Raw genomic sequence first — 15,937 nt, 5'->3', positions numbered from 1 at the left:
GAATGGTAGATCCACTGACAGCTTGCACCATGCACCTGGAAAAGCTGTAGACAGTTAATGTCAGCCCATGAAAGCAATTAGAAAGGGAGCTGTACCATGCAAAACTACAGGAGTGGAGCTCCTCAAACCATGGGAACCTACCTCTTGCATTAGCATGATGTGGATGGGAGACATGGAGCCAGGGGAGATCATTTTGGAGCTTTAAGATTTAATGACTGGCCCACTTGGTTTTGGACTTGCATAGGACCTTTAGCCCCTTTGATTTGGCCAATTTTTTCCCATTTGGAATGGGATCATCTGTCCAATGGCTGTACTCCCATTGTATTTTGGAAGTAACTCACTTGCTTTTGATTTTACAGGCTCCTAGGCAAAAGGGACTTGCCTTGTCTCAGCTGAGATTTTAGACTTGAACTTTTGAGTGAATGCTGAAATGAGTTAAGACTTTGGGGGACTGTTGGGAAGGCATGATTGTTTTTGAAATGTGAGGACATGAGATTTGGTGGGGAGCAGTGGTGGAATGATATCATTAGGCTTTGTGCCCCCACTCAGATCTCATTTTGAATTGGAATCCCCAGGTGCTGAGGGAGAGACCCGGTTGGAAGTGATTGGATCATAGGGGTGGTTTCCCTTATGCTGTTCTAATGATAATGAGTGAGTTCTCAAGAGTTCTGATGTTTTTATAAAGGGCTCTTCCCTCTTTGTTTCTTTCACACACTCCCTCTGCCGCCTTGTGAAGAAGGTGCCTACTTCCCCTTCACCTTCTGCCATAATTGTAAGTTTCTTGAGGCCTCCTACTCATGGTTCGTGTTAAGCCTGTGGAACAGTGAGTCAACTAAACCTCCTTTGTTTTTAAATTATCCAGTCTCAGGAAGTATCTTTACAGCAGTGAGATAACAGACTAATACAGCAACGCTGTGTGTTAGTGTTTATTTGGCCTCCAATATAATGGTGAGAAAACTGAGAAGCAAAGAAACTAACTTTACCAAGTTACGTAGCGCTGATGTTTAGACTCCAAGTATGATTTGAAGCAAATAGTCATTATATTATGGTAATTCCAGAATACATTTGTGACATCCCAGATACCTTTATGACATCCCAGATACTTCTGTGACATCACACTGATGAATACTAGTTTATCTGGTTGTTTACCTTTGCTGGACAAATACCAAAAGAAAGTACAACTTTTGACTTTAATAAAGACAGTTGATACACAGACAGTATGTACACAAATTACTTCACAAAAATGTTATTGCTCTGAAGGGCCAATCGTATCATAAATAGTATTTTCTGGAAGTGTTGAATAGAAAGGGTGTGCTTTTTTATTGTTTACAACATGGCCACAAATTATTGGGTACTTTTTCTATCTGCAGATGGGATCTATATCCTCTATTCTTAGATCTGGCCAGGTTTTGTAACTCTTTCAACCAATGAAGTGTGACACTGTGTGATTTCCAAGGCTTGGTAAAGGCCACTCAGCTTTTTTCATTATGTAAGAAATTGGCACGGTCATTGTGTAAGAAATTCAAATACCATAAAGAAGCCATCAGGAAAGGGAGCCCACATGGGAAAGCCATGTATAGGTGTTGTGGTGAAGAGTTCCACACGAGCCCACTCTTCAGAGTATCCCAGCCCAGGCAGTTGACAGGTGAGAGTGAAAGAGCCCCCAGATTATTTTAGCTTCCAACTATTTGAGTTGTATCCCACCATTTCAACCTTCCATACCAAGCCCCTAACCATTGCAGAGCAAAGAAAGTCATCCTTGGTCTGCCTTACCTGAATTCTTGACCCACACAGTCTGTAAACATATTACAATTGTTTTTGTTCAACACTTACTTCTGGGGTGAGCAACCGTGGCAGCCGGTTATTCAGCCACTTTTGAAAAAAAAAAAAGTAAGTTTAGTTTCTGATCAGACATTAAAATATCGTGTCAATTTGAACATAAACCTGCTTCAGAAATATCTAACCACATTAAGAGTGTGTATTTCCAATTGTAAGGAATTCAGATATAAAGAATTTGTGTTTAAAATCTGGCAATAGCCAGTTTACTAAAGATATTTGTTTCATATAAGTTCTTTGAGGGAGAAAACTAACCACATCTTTTTACTCAAGTTTTAGCTCCCATCCCCTTACAGTGCTGGAAACATCTCAGTAAAAGCTTAATGTAGGGATAAATATGAATAGTACTGATTATAGATACACTATAGCTGAAACTAAAATCAAAGTATCTTGCCCTCAAACTATGTATCTTTGTTTCTTTTATGACATTTCCTAAAATTATCAGTCTAAAGACTGAGAAGAAATGCAGCAAAATAATATAATGATGTCCCCTTTGATATTAAGGTACATATTAAAGTAAGTTTAATATCTTAGGAGTTCAGCATAATGCTTACTTTGAGAGTCATGTGACCAAAACCTTTTTGGTGAGATTAATTATTAGTATACCAGGAGATCTCAGTATAAGTCAAATAGCTTTTATTTAGGTCCCAGTCAGACTGACAGTAGCTAAAACATTTTTTATATGTATTTTAGATACATGGATCCAGGGTTACTGTGTAATTGTCTGAACTAAAACTTTGCCTGTCAAGCAAGTAACATTTTGTGTAGAGAGGCAGTTTGGAGGTTAAAACACATTATTTGTTTTTAATCATTTGAAGATTAAAATAATAGCTTGAACTTCTTATAAGCTGTCTTTTATATCTTTGATTATCTAGATCAAAAATCTACCTCTGTTAGCTCAATAAAATTTTTAAAAACCTAGGTAAGTAGAAACATATACAATGGTTTAAGTTAAAGGCTTTCGATGCTGAAATAATTTATGCACCAATTTTTTTTATTTAAAATTTTTAGACTAAAATTGTCACCTTTTACATAAACTCTGCCTTTGGACAATAAATGTAGGGAGAAGAAATGCTTGTTCAGTTCGAAATATAACAGCTACTTTTAAATACAATTGAAACAAGAAATAAAATATTTTAAAAGTGTGACTAAAATATTAAATACAGATTAAAAGGTTTTGCAAAGTGCTCACTGCTATAAAAAAATCATGACATTTTATAACTAAAGCAATATATTATCTATTATTAAATTGAATCCTTTCCTGCACAGATTTTCCAACAGAATTTTCTGTTTAGTAATAAACACATCTAATTATTTCTCTCTTAATTATTGCCTTTTTGCCAAATAGGCTTATTCATTTATTTATTCACAATGTTTACTTAGTACTTTGTATACGCCACATGTGTTTTATTGTGCTGGTGTTGAAAACATATAGCATGGTCTTTAACTTTGGGGAAATAACTGTCTTATTGGTGATCTCCATCTCCTGGCTGCTATCTTTTCTTATTAAAAAGAGTCTCCTTAGAGTTTCTCATGACTTTCACTTCTCTCACTCTTACGTATACTTTCCACATCTCTAACCTAAAGCTTTTCTTTTAATTCTTTATGCATATGCCTAACTTAAGAGATGTTATTCTGAATGTTCAGCATAAACTTTATCAAAAGGCCCTAAATATCTCCTACCAATTTGTTCTTACCCCATGAAGACCTATGGTGGTTGATGGTCCTACTATGCATTTGGCCCAGGGTTCCCGACCTAGTAGGTTAACATCTAAGTTCATTTGTTTTTGTATATCTGTTAGGTTTTCTTTGGAAAATAATAATAGCTCCCAATGACATATGAGAAACTGCTCAGCATCACTAATCATCAGATAAATACAAATTAAAACCATAATGAGAAATCACCTCACACCTGTCAGGATGGCCATTATCAAAAAGACAAAAGTTAAGTGCTGGTGAGGCTGTGAAGGAAACACACCCTACTGTTGGTGAGAATTTAAATTAGCACAGCTGTAATGAAAAACAGTATGTAAGTTCATCAAAGAATTGAAAATAGAACTATCATATGATCCAGCAATCTCACTTCTGGGTATATATCCAAAGGAAATCAAATGAGTATGTCGAAAAGATACCTGCATTCTCACATTCATTGATGGATTAGTTGCAATAGCCATGATATGAAATCAACCTGTGTTCATCACAGATGAATGGATAAAGAAATTGTATACATACAATGGAATATGATTCAATTTTAAAAAAAACAAAAAGGAAACTTGTTATTTGTGACAACATAGATGGACCTGGAGGATATGATGTTAAGTGAAAAAAAATCAGGCACATGACACCATTTATATGTGGAATCTAAAAAAGGCAAAATCCCAGAAGCAGAGAGTAGAATGATGGTTACTAGGATCTGAAAGAAGGAGAAGGGGGAATAAGGGAGCTGTTGGTCAAAGGATACAAAATTTCAGTTAGATGGGAGGAGTAAGTTCAAAAGATCTATTGTAAAACATGGGGACAATAGTTAATGACAATTTTGTACCTGAAAATTGCTAAAAGGGTAAATTCTACACAATCTCACTGTAAAAATAAGTATGTGAGGCAATGTAAATACTAATTAGCTCCATTTAGCCATTTCACACATACACTATACATATATATATAAAACCATCATATACACTACAAATATACACGATTTTTAAAAATACATTTTAAAAAATGATAGTCCCCAAAGACTCTTCAGTTAGCTACTGCTACATACTTGCCACAAGGTTGAAAGCAAAGTGCACTTAAGATCAAATTCTGCCTCAGACAGAGACAAATAACACGAACTGGTTTGAAATACCTATTCTGTGAGTTTGAACCCACAGAAGAATGAGGTTATAAGTCTTCATTCTTCTGTAGGGTCAGCCACACCCTTATGCTCAAGGTTCACTACAGGCACTATTCTAGTATCATTATTCTCTGCATCGAGCATCTAGAAACCCTCCTGAGTCAATGACTTGAGCACAAGAACTTTCGGGAATATAGCGCCAATGCTGCAGCAACATGTCTCACCAGAGTTTGTTACACTGTTTGTATAAGATTTGAGGGCATCCTTTATATATTTTAACTAAAACACATTGCTTGAAAACTCTTCTAAAATCATCAATAAGAACTATTTAAATTTTTCTACCGATCCGTCAGTGAAGTATTAATGTGGATATGATAGCTGAGGCTTCATGTGTCTGGGGTTTCTGATATAATACTAATTGATGGTCTTTAGATCTAAATTCCTGATTAGACAACTGATTACTCTAGCATTTCCATTTAAATTAATAGGCATAGATAAAATCACTGTGTCCGTGCCAGTGTATTTAGAAATGAAGACATCACTGCCAATTAGTATTTGAGGTGGAATCCCAAATTACCTAGTTGAGGAATTTGATCAGGCAGTCCTTAATATAATACCTGATTCCATCAGCTATAGAACCTTGAGTAAGTCATTTGGCATCCTGAAATCTCATGTTCTTCATGCATCAGAGTTTCCCCTTAAAAAGATCACTCAAGTTGTATGCAGGCAACATGTAGTAAGATTGCAAGAACAGATGATAGGAAACTACTATCATCAGAAAGTAGCCCAGGCAAAAGATGGACGTGGATAAGTCCATTAAAAGAGATTTGTTCTACTCCTCATCCAACTATAGTTTACTTTTTTAAATTATTATACTTTAAATTCTAGGGTACATGTGCATAATGTGCAGGTTTGTTACATATGTATACTTGTGCCATGTTGGTGTGCTGCACCCATCAACTCATCAGCACCCATCAACTTGTGATTTACATCAGGTATAACTCCCAATGCAATCCCTCCCCCGTCCCCCCTCCCCGTGATAGGCCCCGGTGTGTGATGTTCCCCTTCTCGAGTCCAAGTGATCTCATTGCTCAGTTCCCACCTATGAGTGAGAACATGTGGTGTTTGGTTTTCTGTTCTTGCGATAGTTTGCTGAGAATGATGGTTTCCAGCTGCATCCATGTCCCTACAAAGGACTCAAACTCATCCTTTTTTATGGCTGCATAGTATTCCATGGTGTATATGTGCCACATTTTCTTAATCCAGTCTGTCACAGATGGACATTTGGGTTGATTCCAAGTCTTTGCTATTGTGAATAGTGCTGCAATAAACATACGTGTGCATGTGTCTTTATAGCAGCATGATTTATAATCCTTTGGGTATATACCCAGTAATGGGATGGCTGGGTCATATGGTACATCTAGTTCTACATCCTTGAGGAATCTCCATACTGTTTTCCATAATGGTTCAACTAGTTTACAATCCCACCAACAGTGTAAAAGTGTTTCTATTTCTCCACATCCTCTCCAGCACCTGTTGTTTCCTGACTTTTTAATGATTGCCATTCTAACTGGTGTGAGATGGTATCTCATTGTGGTTTTGATTTGCATTTCTCTGATGGCCAGTGATGATGAGCATTTTTTCATGTGTCTGTTGGCTGTATGAATGTCTTCTTTTGAGAAATGTCTGTTCATATCCTTTGCCCACTTTTTGATGGGGTTGTTTGTTTTTTTCTTGTAAATTTGTTTGAGTTCTTTGTAGGTTCTGGATATTAGCTCTTTGTCTGATGAGTAGATTGCAAAAATTTTCTCCCATTCTGTAGGTTGCCTGTTCACTCTGATGGTAGTTTTTTTTTGCTGTGCAGAAGCTCTTTAGTTTAATTAGATCCCACTTGTCAATTTTGGCTTTTGTTGCCCTTGCTTTTGGTGTTTTAGACATGAAGTCTTTGCCCATGCTTATGTCCTGAATGGTATTACCTAGCTTTTCTTCTAGGGTTTTTATGGTATTAGGTCTAACATTTAAGTCTCTAATCCATCTTGAATTAATTTTCGTATAAGGAGTAAGGAAAGGATCCAGTTTCAGCTTTCTACTTATGGCTAGCCAATTTTCCCAGCACCATTTATTAATGGGGAATCCTTTCCGCATTTCTTGATTTTTTCAGGTTTATCAAAGATCAGATGACTGTAGATATGTGGTATTATTTCTGAGGACTCTGTTCTGTTCCATTGGTCTATATCTCTGTTTTGGTACCAGTACCATGCTGTTTTGGTTACTATAGCCTTGTAGTATAGTTTGAAGTCAGGTATCGTGATGCCTCCAGCTTTGCTCTTTTGACTTAGGATTGTCTTGGAAATGCAGGCTCTTTTTTGGTTCCATATGAACTTTAAAGCAGTTTTTTCCAATTCTGTGAAGAATCTCATTGGTAGCTTGATGAGGATGGCATTGAATCTATAAATTACCTTGGGCAGTATGGCCATTTTCACGATATTGATTCTTCCTATCCATGAGCATGGTATGTTCTTCCATTTGTTTGTGTCCTCTTTGATTTCATTGAGCAGTGGTTTGTAGTTCTCCTTGAAGAGGTCCTTTACATCCCTTGTAAGCTGGATTCCTAGGTATTTTATTCTCTTTGAAGCTATTGTGAATGGGAGTTCATTCTTGATTTGGCTCTCTGTTTGTCTGTTACTGGTGTATAAGAATGCTTGTGATTTTTGCACATTAATTTTGTAACTTGAGACTTTGCTTAAGTTTCTTATCAGCTTAAGGAGATTTGGGGCTGAGGGAATGGGGTTTTCTAAATACACAATCATGTCATCTGCAAACAGGGACAGTTTGACTTCTTCTTTTCCTAACTGAATTCCCTTGATTTCTTTCTCTTGCCTGATTGCCCTAGCCAGAACGTCCAACACTATGTTGAATAGGAGTGGAGAGAGAGGGCATCCCTGTCTTGTGCCAGTTTTCAAAGGGAATGCTTCCAGTTTTTGCCCATTCAGTATGATATTAGCTGTGGGTTTGTCATAAATAGCTCTTATTATTTTGAGAGACTTTCCATCAATACCAAATTTATTGAGCGTTTTTAGCATGAAGGGCTGTTGAATTTTGTCAAAGGCCTTTTCTGCATCTATTGAGATAATCATGTGGTTTTTGTCTTTGGTTCTGTTTATATGCTGGATTACGTTTATTGATTTGTGTATGTTGAACCAGCCTTGCATCCCAGGGATGAAGCCCACTTGATCATGGTGGATAAGATTTTTGATGTGCTGCTGGATCCGGTTTGACAGTATTTTATTGAGGATTTTTGCATCGATGTTCATCAGGGATATTGGTCTAAAATTCTCTTTTTTTGTTGTGTCTCTGCCAGGCTTTGGTATCAGGATGATGTTGGCCTCATAAAATGAGTTAGGGAGGATTCCATCTTTTTCTATTGATTGGAATAGTTTCGGAAGGAATGGTACCAGCTCCTCCTTGTATCTCTGGTAGAATTCAGCTGTGAATCCATCTGGTCCTGGACTTTTTTTGGTTGGTAGGCTATTAATTATTGCCTCAATTTCAGAGCCTGCTATTGGTCTATTCAGGGATTCAGCTTCTTCCTGGTTTAATCTTGGGAGAGTGTAAGTGTCCAGGAAATTATCCATTTCTTCTAGATTTTCTAGTTTATTTGTGTAGAGGTGTTTATAGTATTCTCTGATGGTAGTTTGTATTTCTGTGGGGTCAGTGGTGATATCCCCTTTATCATTTTTTATTGCATCTATTTGATTCTTCTCTCTTTTCTTCTTTATTAGTCTTGCTAGCAGTCTATCAATTTTGTTGATCTTTTCAAAAAACGAACTCCTGGATTCATTGATTTTTTGGAGGGATTTTGTGTCTCTATCTCCTTCAGTTCTGCTCTGATCTTAGTTATTTCTTGCCTTCTGCTAGCTTTTGAATGTGTTTGCTCTTGCTTCTCTAGTTCTTTTAATTGTGATGTTAGCGTGTCCATTTTAGATCTTTCCAGCTTTCTCTTGTGGGCATTTAGTGCTATAAATTTCCCTCTACACACTGCTTTAAATGTGTCCCAGAGATTCTGGTATGTTGTATCTTTGTTCTCATTGGTTTCAAAGAACTTCTTTATTTCTGCCTTCATTTCATTATGTACCCAGTAGTCATTCAGGAACAGGTTATTCAGTTTCCATGTAGTTGAGCAGTTTTGATTGAGTTTCTTAGTCCTGAGTTCTAGTTTGATTGCACTGTGGTCTGAGAGACAGTTTGTTATAATTTCTGTTCTTGTACATTTGCTGAGGAGTGCTTTACTTCCAATTATGTGGTCTATTTTGGAATAAGTGTGATGTGGTGCTGAGAAGAATGTATATTCTGTTGATTTGGGGTGGAGAGTTCTATAGATGTCTATTAGGTCTGCTTGCTGCAGAGCTGAGTTCAATTCCTGGATGTCCTTGTTAACTTTCTGTCTCGTTGATCTGTCTAATGTTGACAGGGGGGTGTTGAAGTCTCCCATTATTATTGTATGGGAGTCTAAGTCTCTTTGTAAGTCTCTAAGGACTTGCTTTATGAATCTGGGTGCTCCTGTATTGGGTGCATATATATTTAGGATAGTTAGCTCTTCCTGTTGAGTTGGTCCCTTTACCATTATGTAATGGCCTTCTTTGTCTCTTTTGATTTTTGATGGTTTAAAGTCTGTTTTATCAGAGACTAGGATTGCAACCCCTGCTTTTTTTTGTTCTCCATTTGCTTGGTAGATCTTCCTCCATCCCTTTATTTTGAGCCTATGTATGTCTCTGCATGTGAGATGGGTCTCCTGAATACAGCAGACTGATGGGTCTTGACTCTTTATCCAGTTTGCCAGTCTGTGTCTTTTAATTGGAGCATTTAGTCCATTGACATTTAAGGTTAATATTGTTATGTGTGAACTTGATCCTGCTATTAAGATATTAACTGGTTATTTTGCTCGTTAGTTGATGCAATTTATTCCTAGCCTCAATGGTCTTTACATTTTGGCATGTTTTTGCAATGGCTGGTATCGGTTGTTCCTGGGTTGTTCCTTTCCATGTTTAGGGCTTCCTTCAGGGTCTCTTGTAAGGCAGGCCTGGTGGTGTCAAAATCTCTAAGCATTTGCTTATTTGTAAAGGATTTTATTTCTCCTTCACTTATGAAACTTAGTTTGGCTGGATATGAAATTCTGGGTTTACAATTTTTTTCTTTAAGAATGTTGAATATTGGCCTCCACTCTCTTCTGGCTTGGAGAGTTTCTGCCGAGAGATCTGCTGTTAGTCTGATGGGCTTCCCTTTGTGGGTAACCCGACCTTTCTCTCTGGCTGCCCTTAAGATTTTTTCCTTCATTTCAACTTTGGTGAATCTGGCAATTATGTGTCTAGGAGCTGCTCTTCTCGAGGAGTATCTTTGTGGCGTTCTCTGTATTTCCTGAATTTGAATGTTGGCCTGCCCTGCTAGGTTGGGGAAGTTCTCCTGGATGATATCCTGAAGAGTGTTTTCCAACTTGGTTCCATTTTCTCCCTCACTTTCAGGCACCCCAATCAGACGTAGATTTGGTCTTTTTACATAATGCCATACTTCTTGCAGGCTTTGTTCATTTCTTTTTCTTCTTTTTTCTTTAGGTTTCTCTTCTCGCTTCATTTCATTCATTTGATCCTCAATCGCTGATACTCTTTCTTCCAGTTGATCGAGTCAGTTACTGAAGCTTGTGCATTTGTCACGTATTTCTCGTGTCATGGTTTTCATCTCTGTCATTTCATTTATGGCCTTCTCTGCATTAATTATTCTGGTTATCAATTCTTCCACTCTTTTTTCAAGATGTTTAGTTTCCTTGCACTGGGTACATAATTCCTCCTTTAGCTCTGAGAAGTTTGATTGTCTGAAGCCTTCTTCTCTCATCTTGTCAAAGTCATTCTCTGTCCAGCTTTGATCCGTTGCTGGCGATGAGCTACGTTCCTTTGGATGGGGAGATGCGCCCTTATTTTTTGAATTTCCAGCTTTTCTGCCCTGCTTTTTCCCCATCTTTGTGGTTTTATCTGCCTCTGGTCATTGATGATGGTGATGTACTGATGGGGTTTTGGTGTGGTTGTCCTTCCTGTTTGTTAGTTTTCCTTCTAACAGTCAGGACCCTCAGCTATAGGTCTGTTGGAGATTGCTTGAGGTCCACTTCAGGCCCTGTTTGCCTGGGTGTCAGCAGCAGAGGCTGCCGAAGATAGAATACTGCTGAACAGCGAGTGTACCTGTCTGATTCTTGCTTTGGAAACTTCCTCTCAGGGGTGTACTCCACCATGTGAGGTGTGGGGTGTCGGTCTGCCCCTAGTGGAGGATGTCTCCCGGTTAGGCTACTCAGGGGTCAGGGACCCACTTGAGCAGGCAGTCTGTCCGTTCTCAGATCTCAACCTCCATGTTGGGAGATCCACTGCTCTCTTCAAAGCTGTCAGACAGTCGTTTGCATCTGCAGAGGTTTCTGCTGCTTTTGTTGTTGTTGTTGTTGTTTAGCTGTGCCCTGTCCCCAGAGGTGGAGTCTACAGAGACTGGCAGGCCTCCTTGAGCTGCTGTGAGCTCCACCCAGTTCGGTCTTTCCAGGGCTTTGTTTACCTACTTAAGCCTCAGCTATGGCAGGCGCCCCTCCCCCAGCCTCGCTGCTGCCTTGCAGTTAGATCACAGACTGCTGTGCTAGCAATGAGGAAGGCTCTGTGGGTGTGGGACCCTCCCGCCAGGTGTGGGATATAATCTCCTGGTGTGCCCGTTTGCTTAAAGTGCAATATTGGGGTGGGAGTTACCTAAGTTTCCAGGTGTTGTGTGTCTCAGTTCCCCTGGCTAGGAAAAGGGATTCCCTTCCCCCTTGCGCTTCCCAGGTGAGGAGATGCCTCGCCCTGCTTCAGCTCTCGCTGGTCGGGCTGTAACAGCTGACCAGCACCGATTGTCTGGCACTCCCTAGTGAGATAAACCCAGTACTTCAGTTGAAAATGCAGAAATCACCTGTCTTCTGTGTCGCTCGTGCTGGGAGCTGAAGACTGGAGCTGTTCCTATTCGGCCATCTTGCTCCGCCCACCTATAGTTTACTTTTAACACTTTCTAGTGCCAATCATGTAGATAAAAATAATTAAACAGTATTTGGGTCTTCAGAAGAAATCAGAATTTTTAAAGGCAAATATACTCTACCTATTGTTTAGATATATTTCACTAACGTATGCACAAAAATAAATTATGCAAAAATAATTTAAAGTTACAGTAACCAACTTGTGGCTCTTCAGGAAACTGCAACTCAGTGGTAACAGAGAGAAATAGACAATAAGTAGAAAATCATTAATTAGGTCATACAGCTAAAAGGGACCTTAGGGCCAGTCTATACACTTCATGTTTTATTAAGTTCCAAGTGCTCAACCCACTATTATTTTCAGTAAGAGAAAGTTTGGACTTTATTTGTTACCAGGTAACTCCTAGGACTCATTAAAAAATCTCGGAGACTTTATCATGTTTGAAATAAAAAAGAGTGTATTTTCAATGACTTTATTAAACTTAGGTAACTAATTTCCATCTTCTACCAAAAAATACAGACACATGAAAATGAGTGGGACAACTTCATGCCACGTGTTACCAGCTTATAAGCACTTGAAAGACTTGCTTTACTTATACTGTCTTTATCATGGAACAAAAACAAATGAGTCCGTTATGTCCCTTTCAACACACTATAAATCTTTGATGTCTATACAATGCCACATTAAAGCACAAGAAGCTGTACTGTCAGTGTCTAACCACCAAATAAACTTGACAGTCAGGAAATACAGAAAGCAAACTTAGGAAGTACAACACAGTCAATCTGTATCTGGGATGATACAGTGTTTTCAGTTGGTAAAAGATAACATATGGCTCATGCAGTCTTTGAGGGTGATGTCACTGTGTATATACCCTGCTAACATTTCTAATGTTATAAACTTAGGGGCCAAGTAATAGTACTAGAGAAGTAAGGCAAATAAATATGTTGGGTTAACCAAAGGGAATGAAACATAGTTTTAGATTTTCCTAGTTATGAGTTAACATGCTTCTCCAGAAGATAAGCTAGAAAAAAAAGTCTGGGTTTAGAGTATTGAGTCCAAGACACTGAGAACACACAAGGCTCATAATAGTACCGACGTGAAGGAAGCAATGAATTATCATAGTCAGTAAAGTTTATATGCAGCCAAATATAGAACCTGATGTTTTTTCCTCCTTTCTAGGAGGACAGATTACTGCCCTGGCAATGTAGTCAACTACACAAGAAAGAATAGGTGCAATTAATTCTCTATGTTCACAATAAGCATGAGAACACATACATTTAAACCTATAAATAATTCAAATTGTAATTTGTTTTAGCAAGAGTATGTAACATTTGGGCAACTGAAGCTAATCAGAGACTGATGCTGCCCGTACTTGGTGCAATTCCTCCGTAACTATCATTTCGGTTTTATTTTTTCCACTCCATTTTAAGGATGTCCTTGTAAATGAAATTTTGATATTGCTTTAAAATATTAAAGAAGCAAGACATTGAGTTAGATTAACCATCTTGTATGCTTCAACTTCTTGACCACCTGGAAGTGATTCTGGAATACGTATTTCCCCCAGGGCTCAGTCTAAGATGCAAACTCAAACACTATCTATAGAGAAAACATATATTCGTTAATGAGAAGGATAGAGAACTCTTCTAATTTTCATTTCTGCTACTCAGAGACAGTTCAAGCTTGATTAACCATAAGGCAATATAATATTGTGGTTGAAGCAAAGCTGTGTTTAAATCCCAGCTCTGTTTTAATTGGACAGATCTCAGCTTGGAAAAGTTAATGACCCCATCTTTAAAGTATGAGGAATAGTAGGCCTTACTTTATAGAGATGGTTAAGGATTAAGTGCACTATTTTTTAAAAGGTTTTGAATAGTGTTTGGCTCATAGTAGTACTATGTAAGTATTTATTTTAATTTTAAAACTTGAGAGCATTTCCTCTCAGAGAGCTATTACATATTGTGATGATTAATTTTATGTGTCAACTTAACTAGACTATATTGCCCAGTTTTTTAATCAACTACCATTGTAGATGTTGTTTTGAAGGCATTTTTAAAGATGTGATTAGTTCTAGATCCTTGAGGAATCACCACACTGTCTTCCACAATGGTTGAACTAATTTACACTCCCAACAACAGTGTAAAAGCGTTCCTATTTCTCCACATTCTCTCCACACCTGTTGTTTCCTGACTTTTTAATGATCGCCATTCTAACTGGCATTAGATGGTATCTCACTGTGGTTTTGATTTGTGTTTCTCTGATGACCAGTGATAATGAGCATTTTTTCACGTGTCTGTTGGCTACATAAATGTCTTTCTTTGAGAAGGGTCTGTTTATATTCCTTGCCCACTTTTTGATGGGGTTGTTATTTTCTTGTAAATTTGTTTAAGTTCTTTGTAGATTCTGGATATTAGTCCTTTCTCAGATGGATAGATTGTAAAAATTTTCTCCCATTCTGTAGGTTGACTATTCACTCTGATGATAGTCTTTTTTTTTTCTTTTTTTCTTTTTTTCTTTTTTTTTTGCCATGCAGAAGCTCTTTAGTTTAATTAGATCCCATTTGTCTACTTTGGCTTTTGTTGCCATTGCTTTTGGTATTTTAGTCATTAAATCTTTGTCCATGCCTATGTCCTGAATGGTATTGCCTAAGTTTTCTTCTGGGGCTTTTATTGTTCTAGGTCTTACATTTAAGTCTTTAATCCATCTTGAGTTAATTTTTGTATATGGTGTAAGGAAAGGATCCAGGTCCAGCTTTCTACATATGGCTAGCCAGTTTTCCCAGCACCATTTATTAAATCGGTAATCCTTTCCCCATTGCTTGTTTTTGTCAGGTTTGTCAAAGATCAGATGGTTGTAGATGTGTGGTGTTATTTCTGAGGCCTCTGTTCTGCTCCATTGGTCTACATCTCTGTTTTAGTACCAGTACCATGCTGTTTTGGTTATTGTAGCCTTGTAGTATAGTTTGAAGTCAGGTAGCGCAATGCCTCCAACTTTATTCTTTTGGCTTAGGCTTATCTTGGCTATGCAGGCTCTTTTTTGGTTCCATATGCACTCTAGAGTAGTTTTTTCCAATTCTGTAAAAAAAGTAATTGGTAGCTTGATGGGGATGGCATTGAATCAATAAATTACCTTGGGCAGTATGACCACTTTCATGATATTGATTTTTCCTATCCACGAGCATGGAATGTTCTTCCATTTGTTTGTGTCCTCTTTTATTTTGTTGAGCAGTGGTTTATAGTTCTCCTTGAAGAGGTCCTTCACATTCCTTATAAGTTGGATTCCTAGGTATTTTATCCTCTTTGAAGCAATTGTGAATGGGAGTTCACTATGATTTGGCTCTCTGTTTGTCTGTTATTGGTATATAGGAATGCTTGTGATTTTTGCTAGAAATGCCATTTGACCCAGCAATCCCATTACTGAGTGTATTCCCAAAGGTTTATAAATCATGCTACTATAAAGACACATGCACACTTATGTTTTTTGTGGCACTATTCACAATAGCAAAGACTTGGAACCAACCCAAATGTCCATCAGTGATAGACTGGATTAAGAAAATGTGGCACATATACACCATGGAATACTATGCAGCCATACAAAAGGGTGAGTTCATGTCCTTTGCAGGGACATGGATTAAGCTGGAAACCATCATTCCCAGCAAATTATTGCAGGGACAGAGGACCAAACACCGCATGTTCTCACTCATAGGTGGGAATTCAACAATGATAATACTTGGACACAGAGCGGGGAACATCACACACCGGGGCCTTTCAGGTGGTAGGGGGCTGGGGGAGGGATAGCATTAGGAGAAATACCTAATGTAAATGATGAGTTGATGGGTGCAGCAATCCAATATGGCACATGTATAGCTATTTAACAAACCAGCACGTTGTGCACATGTACCCTAGAACTTAAAGTATAATAATAAAAAAAAAGATGTGATTAATATTTCAATTAGTAAATATTATTTGAGTAAGTAATATTATTCTCCAGGCCAAGTACAGTGGCTCACGCCTATAAAGCCATCACTTTCGGAGGCCTAGGCAGGTGTATCAAGAGGTCAAGAGATCTAGACCATCCTGTCCAACATGGTGAAACCCTGTGTCTACTAAAAATACAAAAATTAGCTGGGTGTCGTGGTGCATGCCTGTAGTCCCAGCTACTTGGGAGGCTGAGACAGGAGAATCACTTGAACCCAGGAGGTGAGGGTTGCAGTGAGCCAAGATTGCACCACTGCACTCCAGCC

This window comes from Rhinopithecus roxellana, chromosome 13, assembly GCF_007565055.1.
Source record: "Rhinopithecus roxellana isolate Shanxi Qingling chromosome 13, ASM756505v1, whole genome shotgun sequence".
Classification (NCBI taxonomy): Eukaryota; Metazoa; Chordata; class Mammalia; order Primates; family Cercopithecidae; genus Rhinopithecus; species Rhinopithecus roxellana.
Note: the sequence above shows the minus strand (reverse complement) of the source record.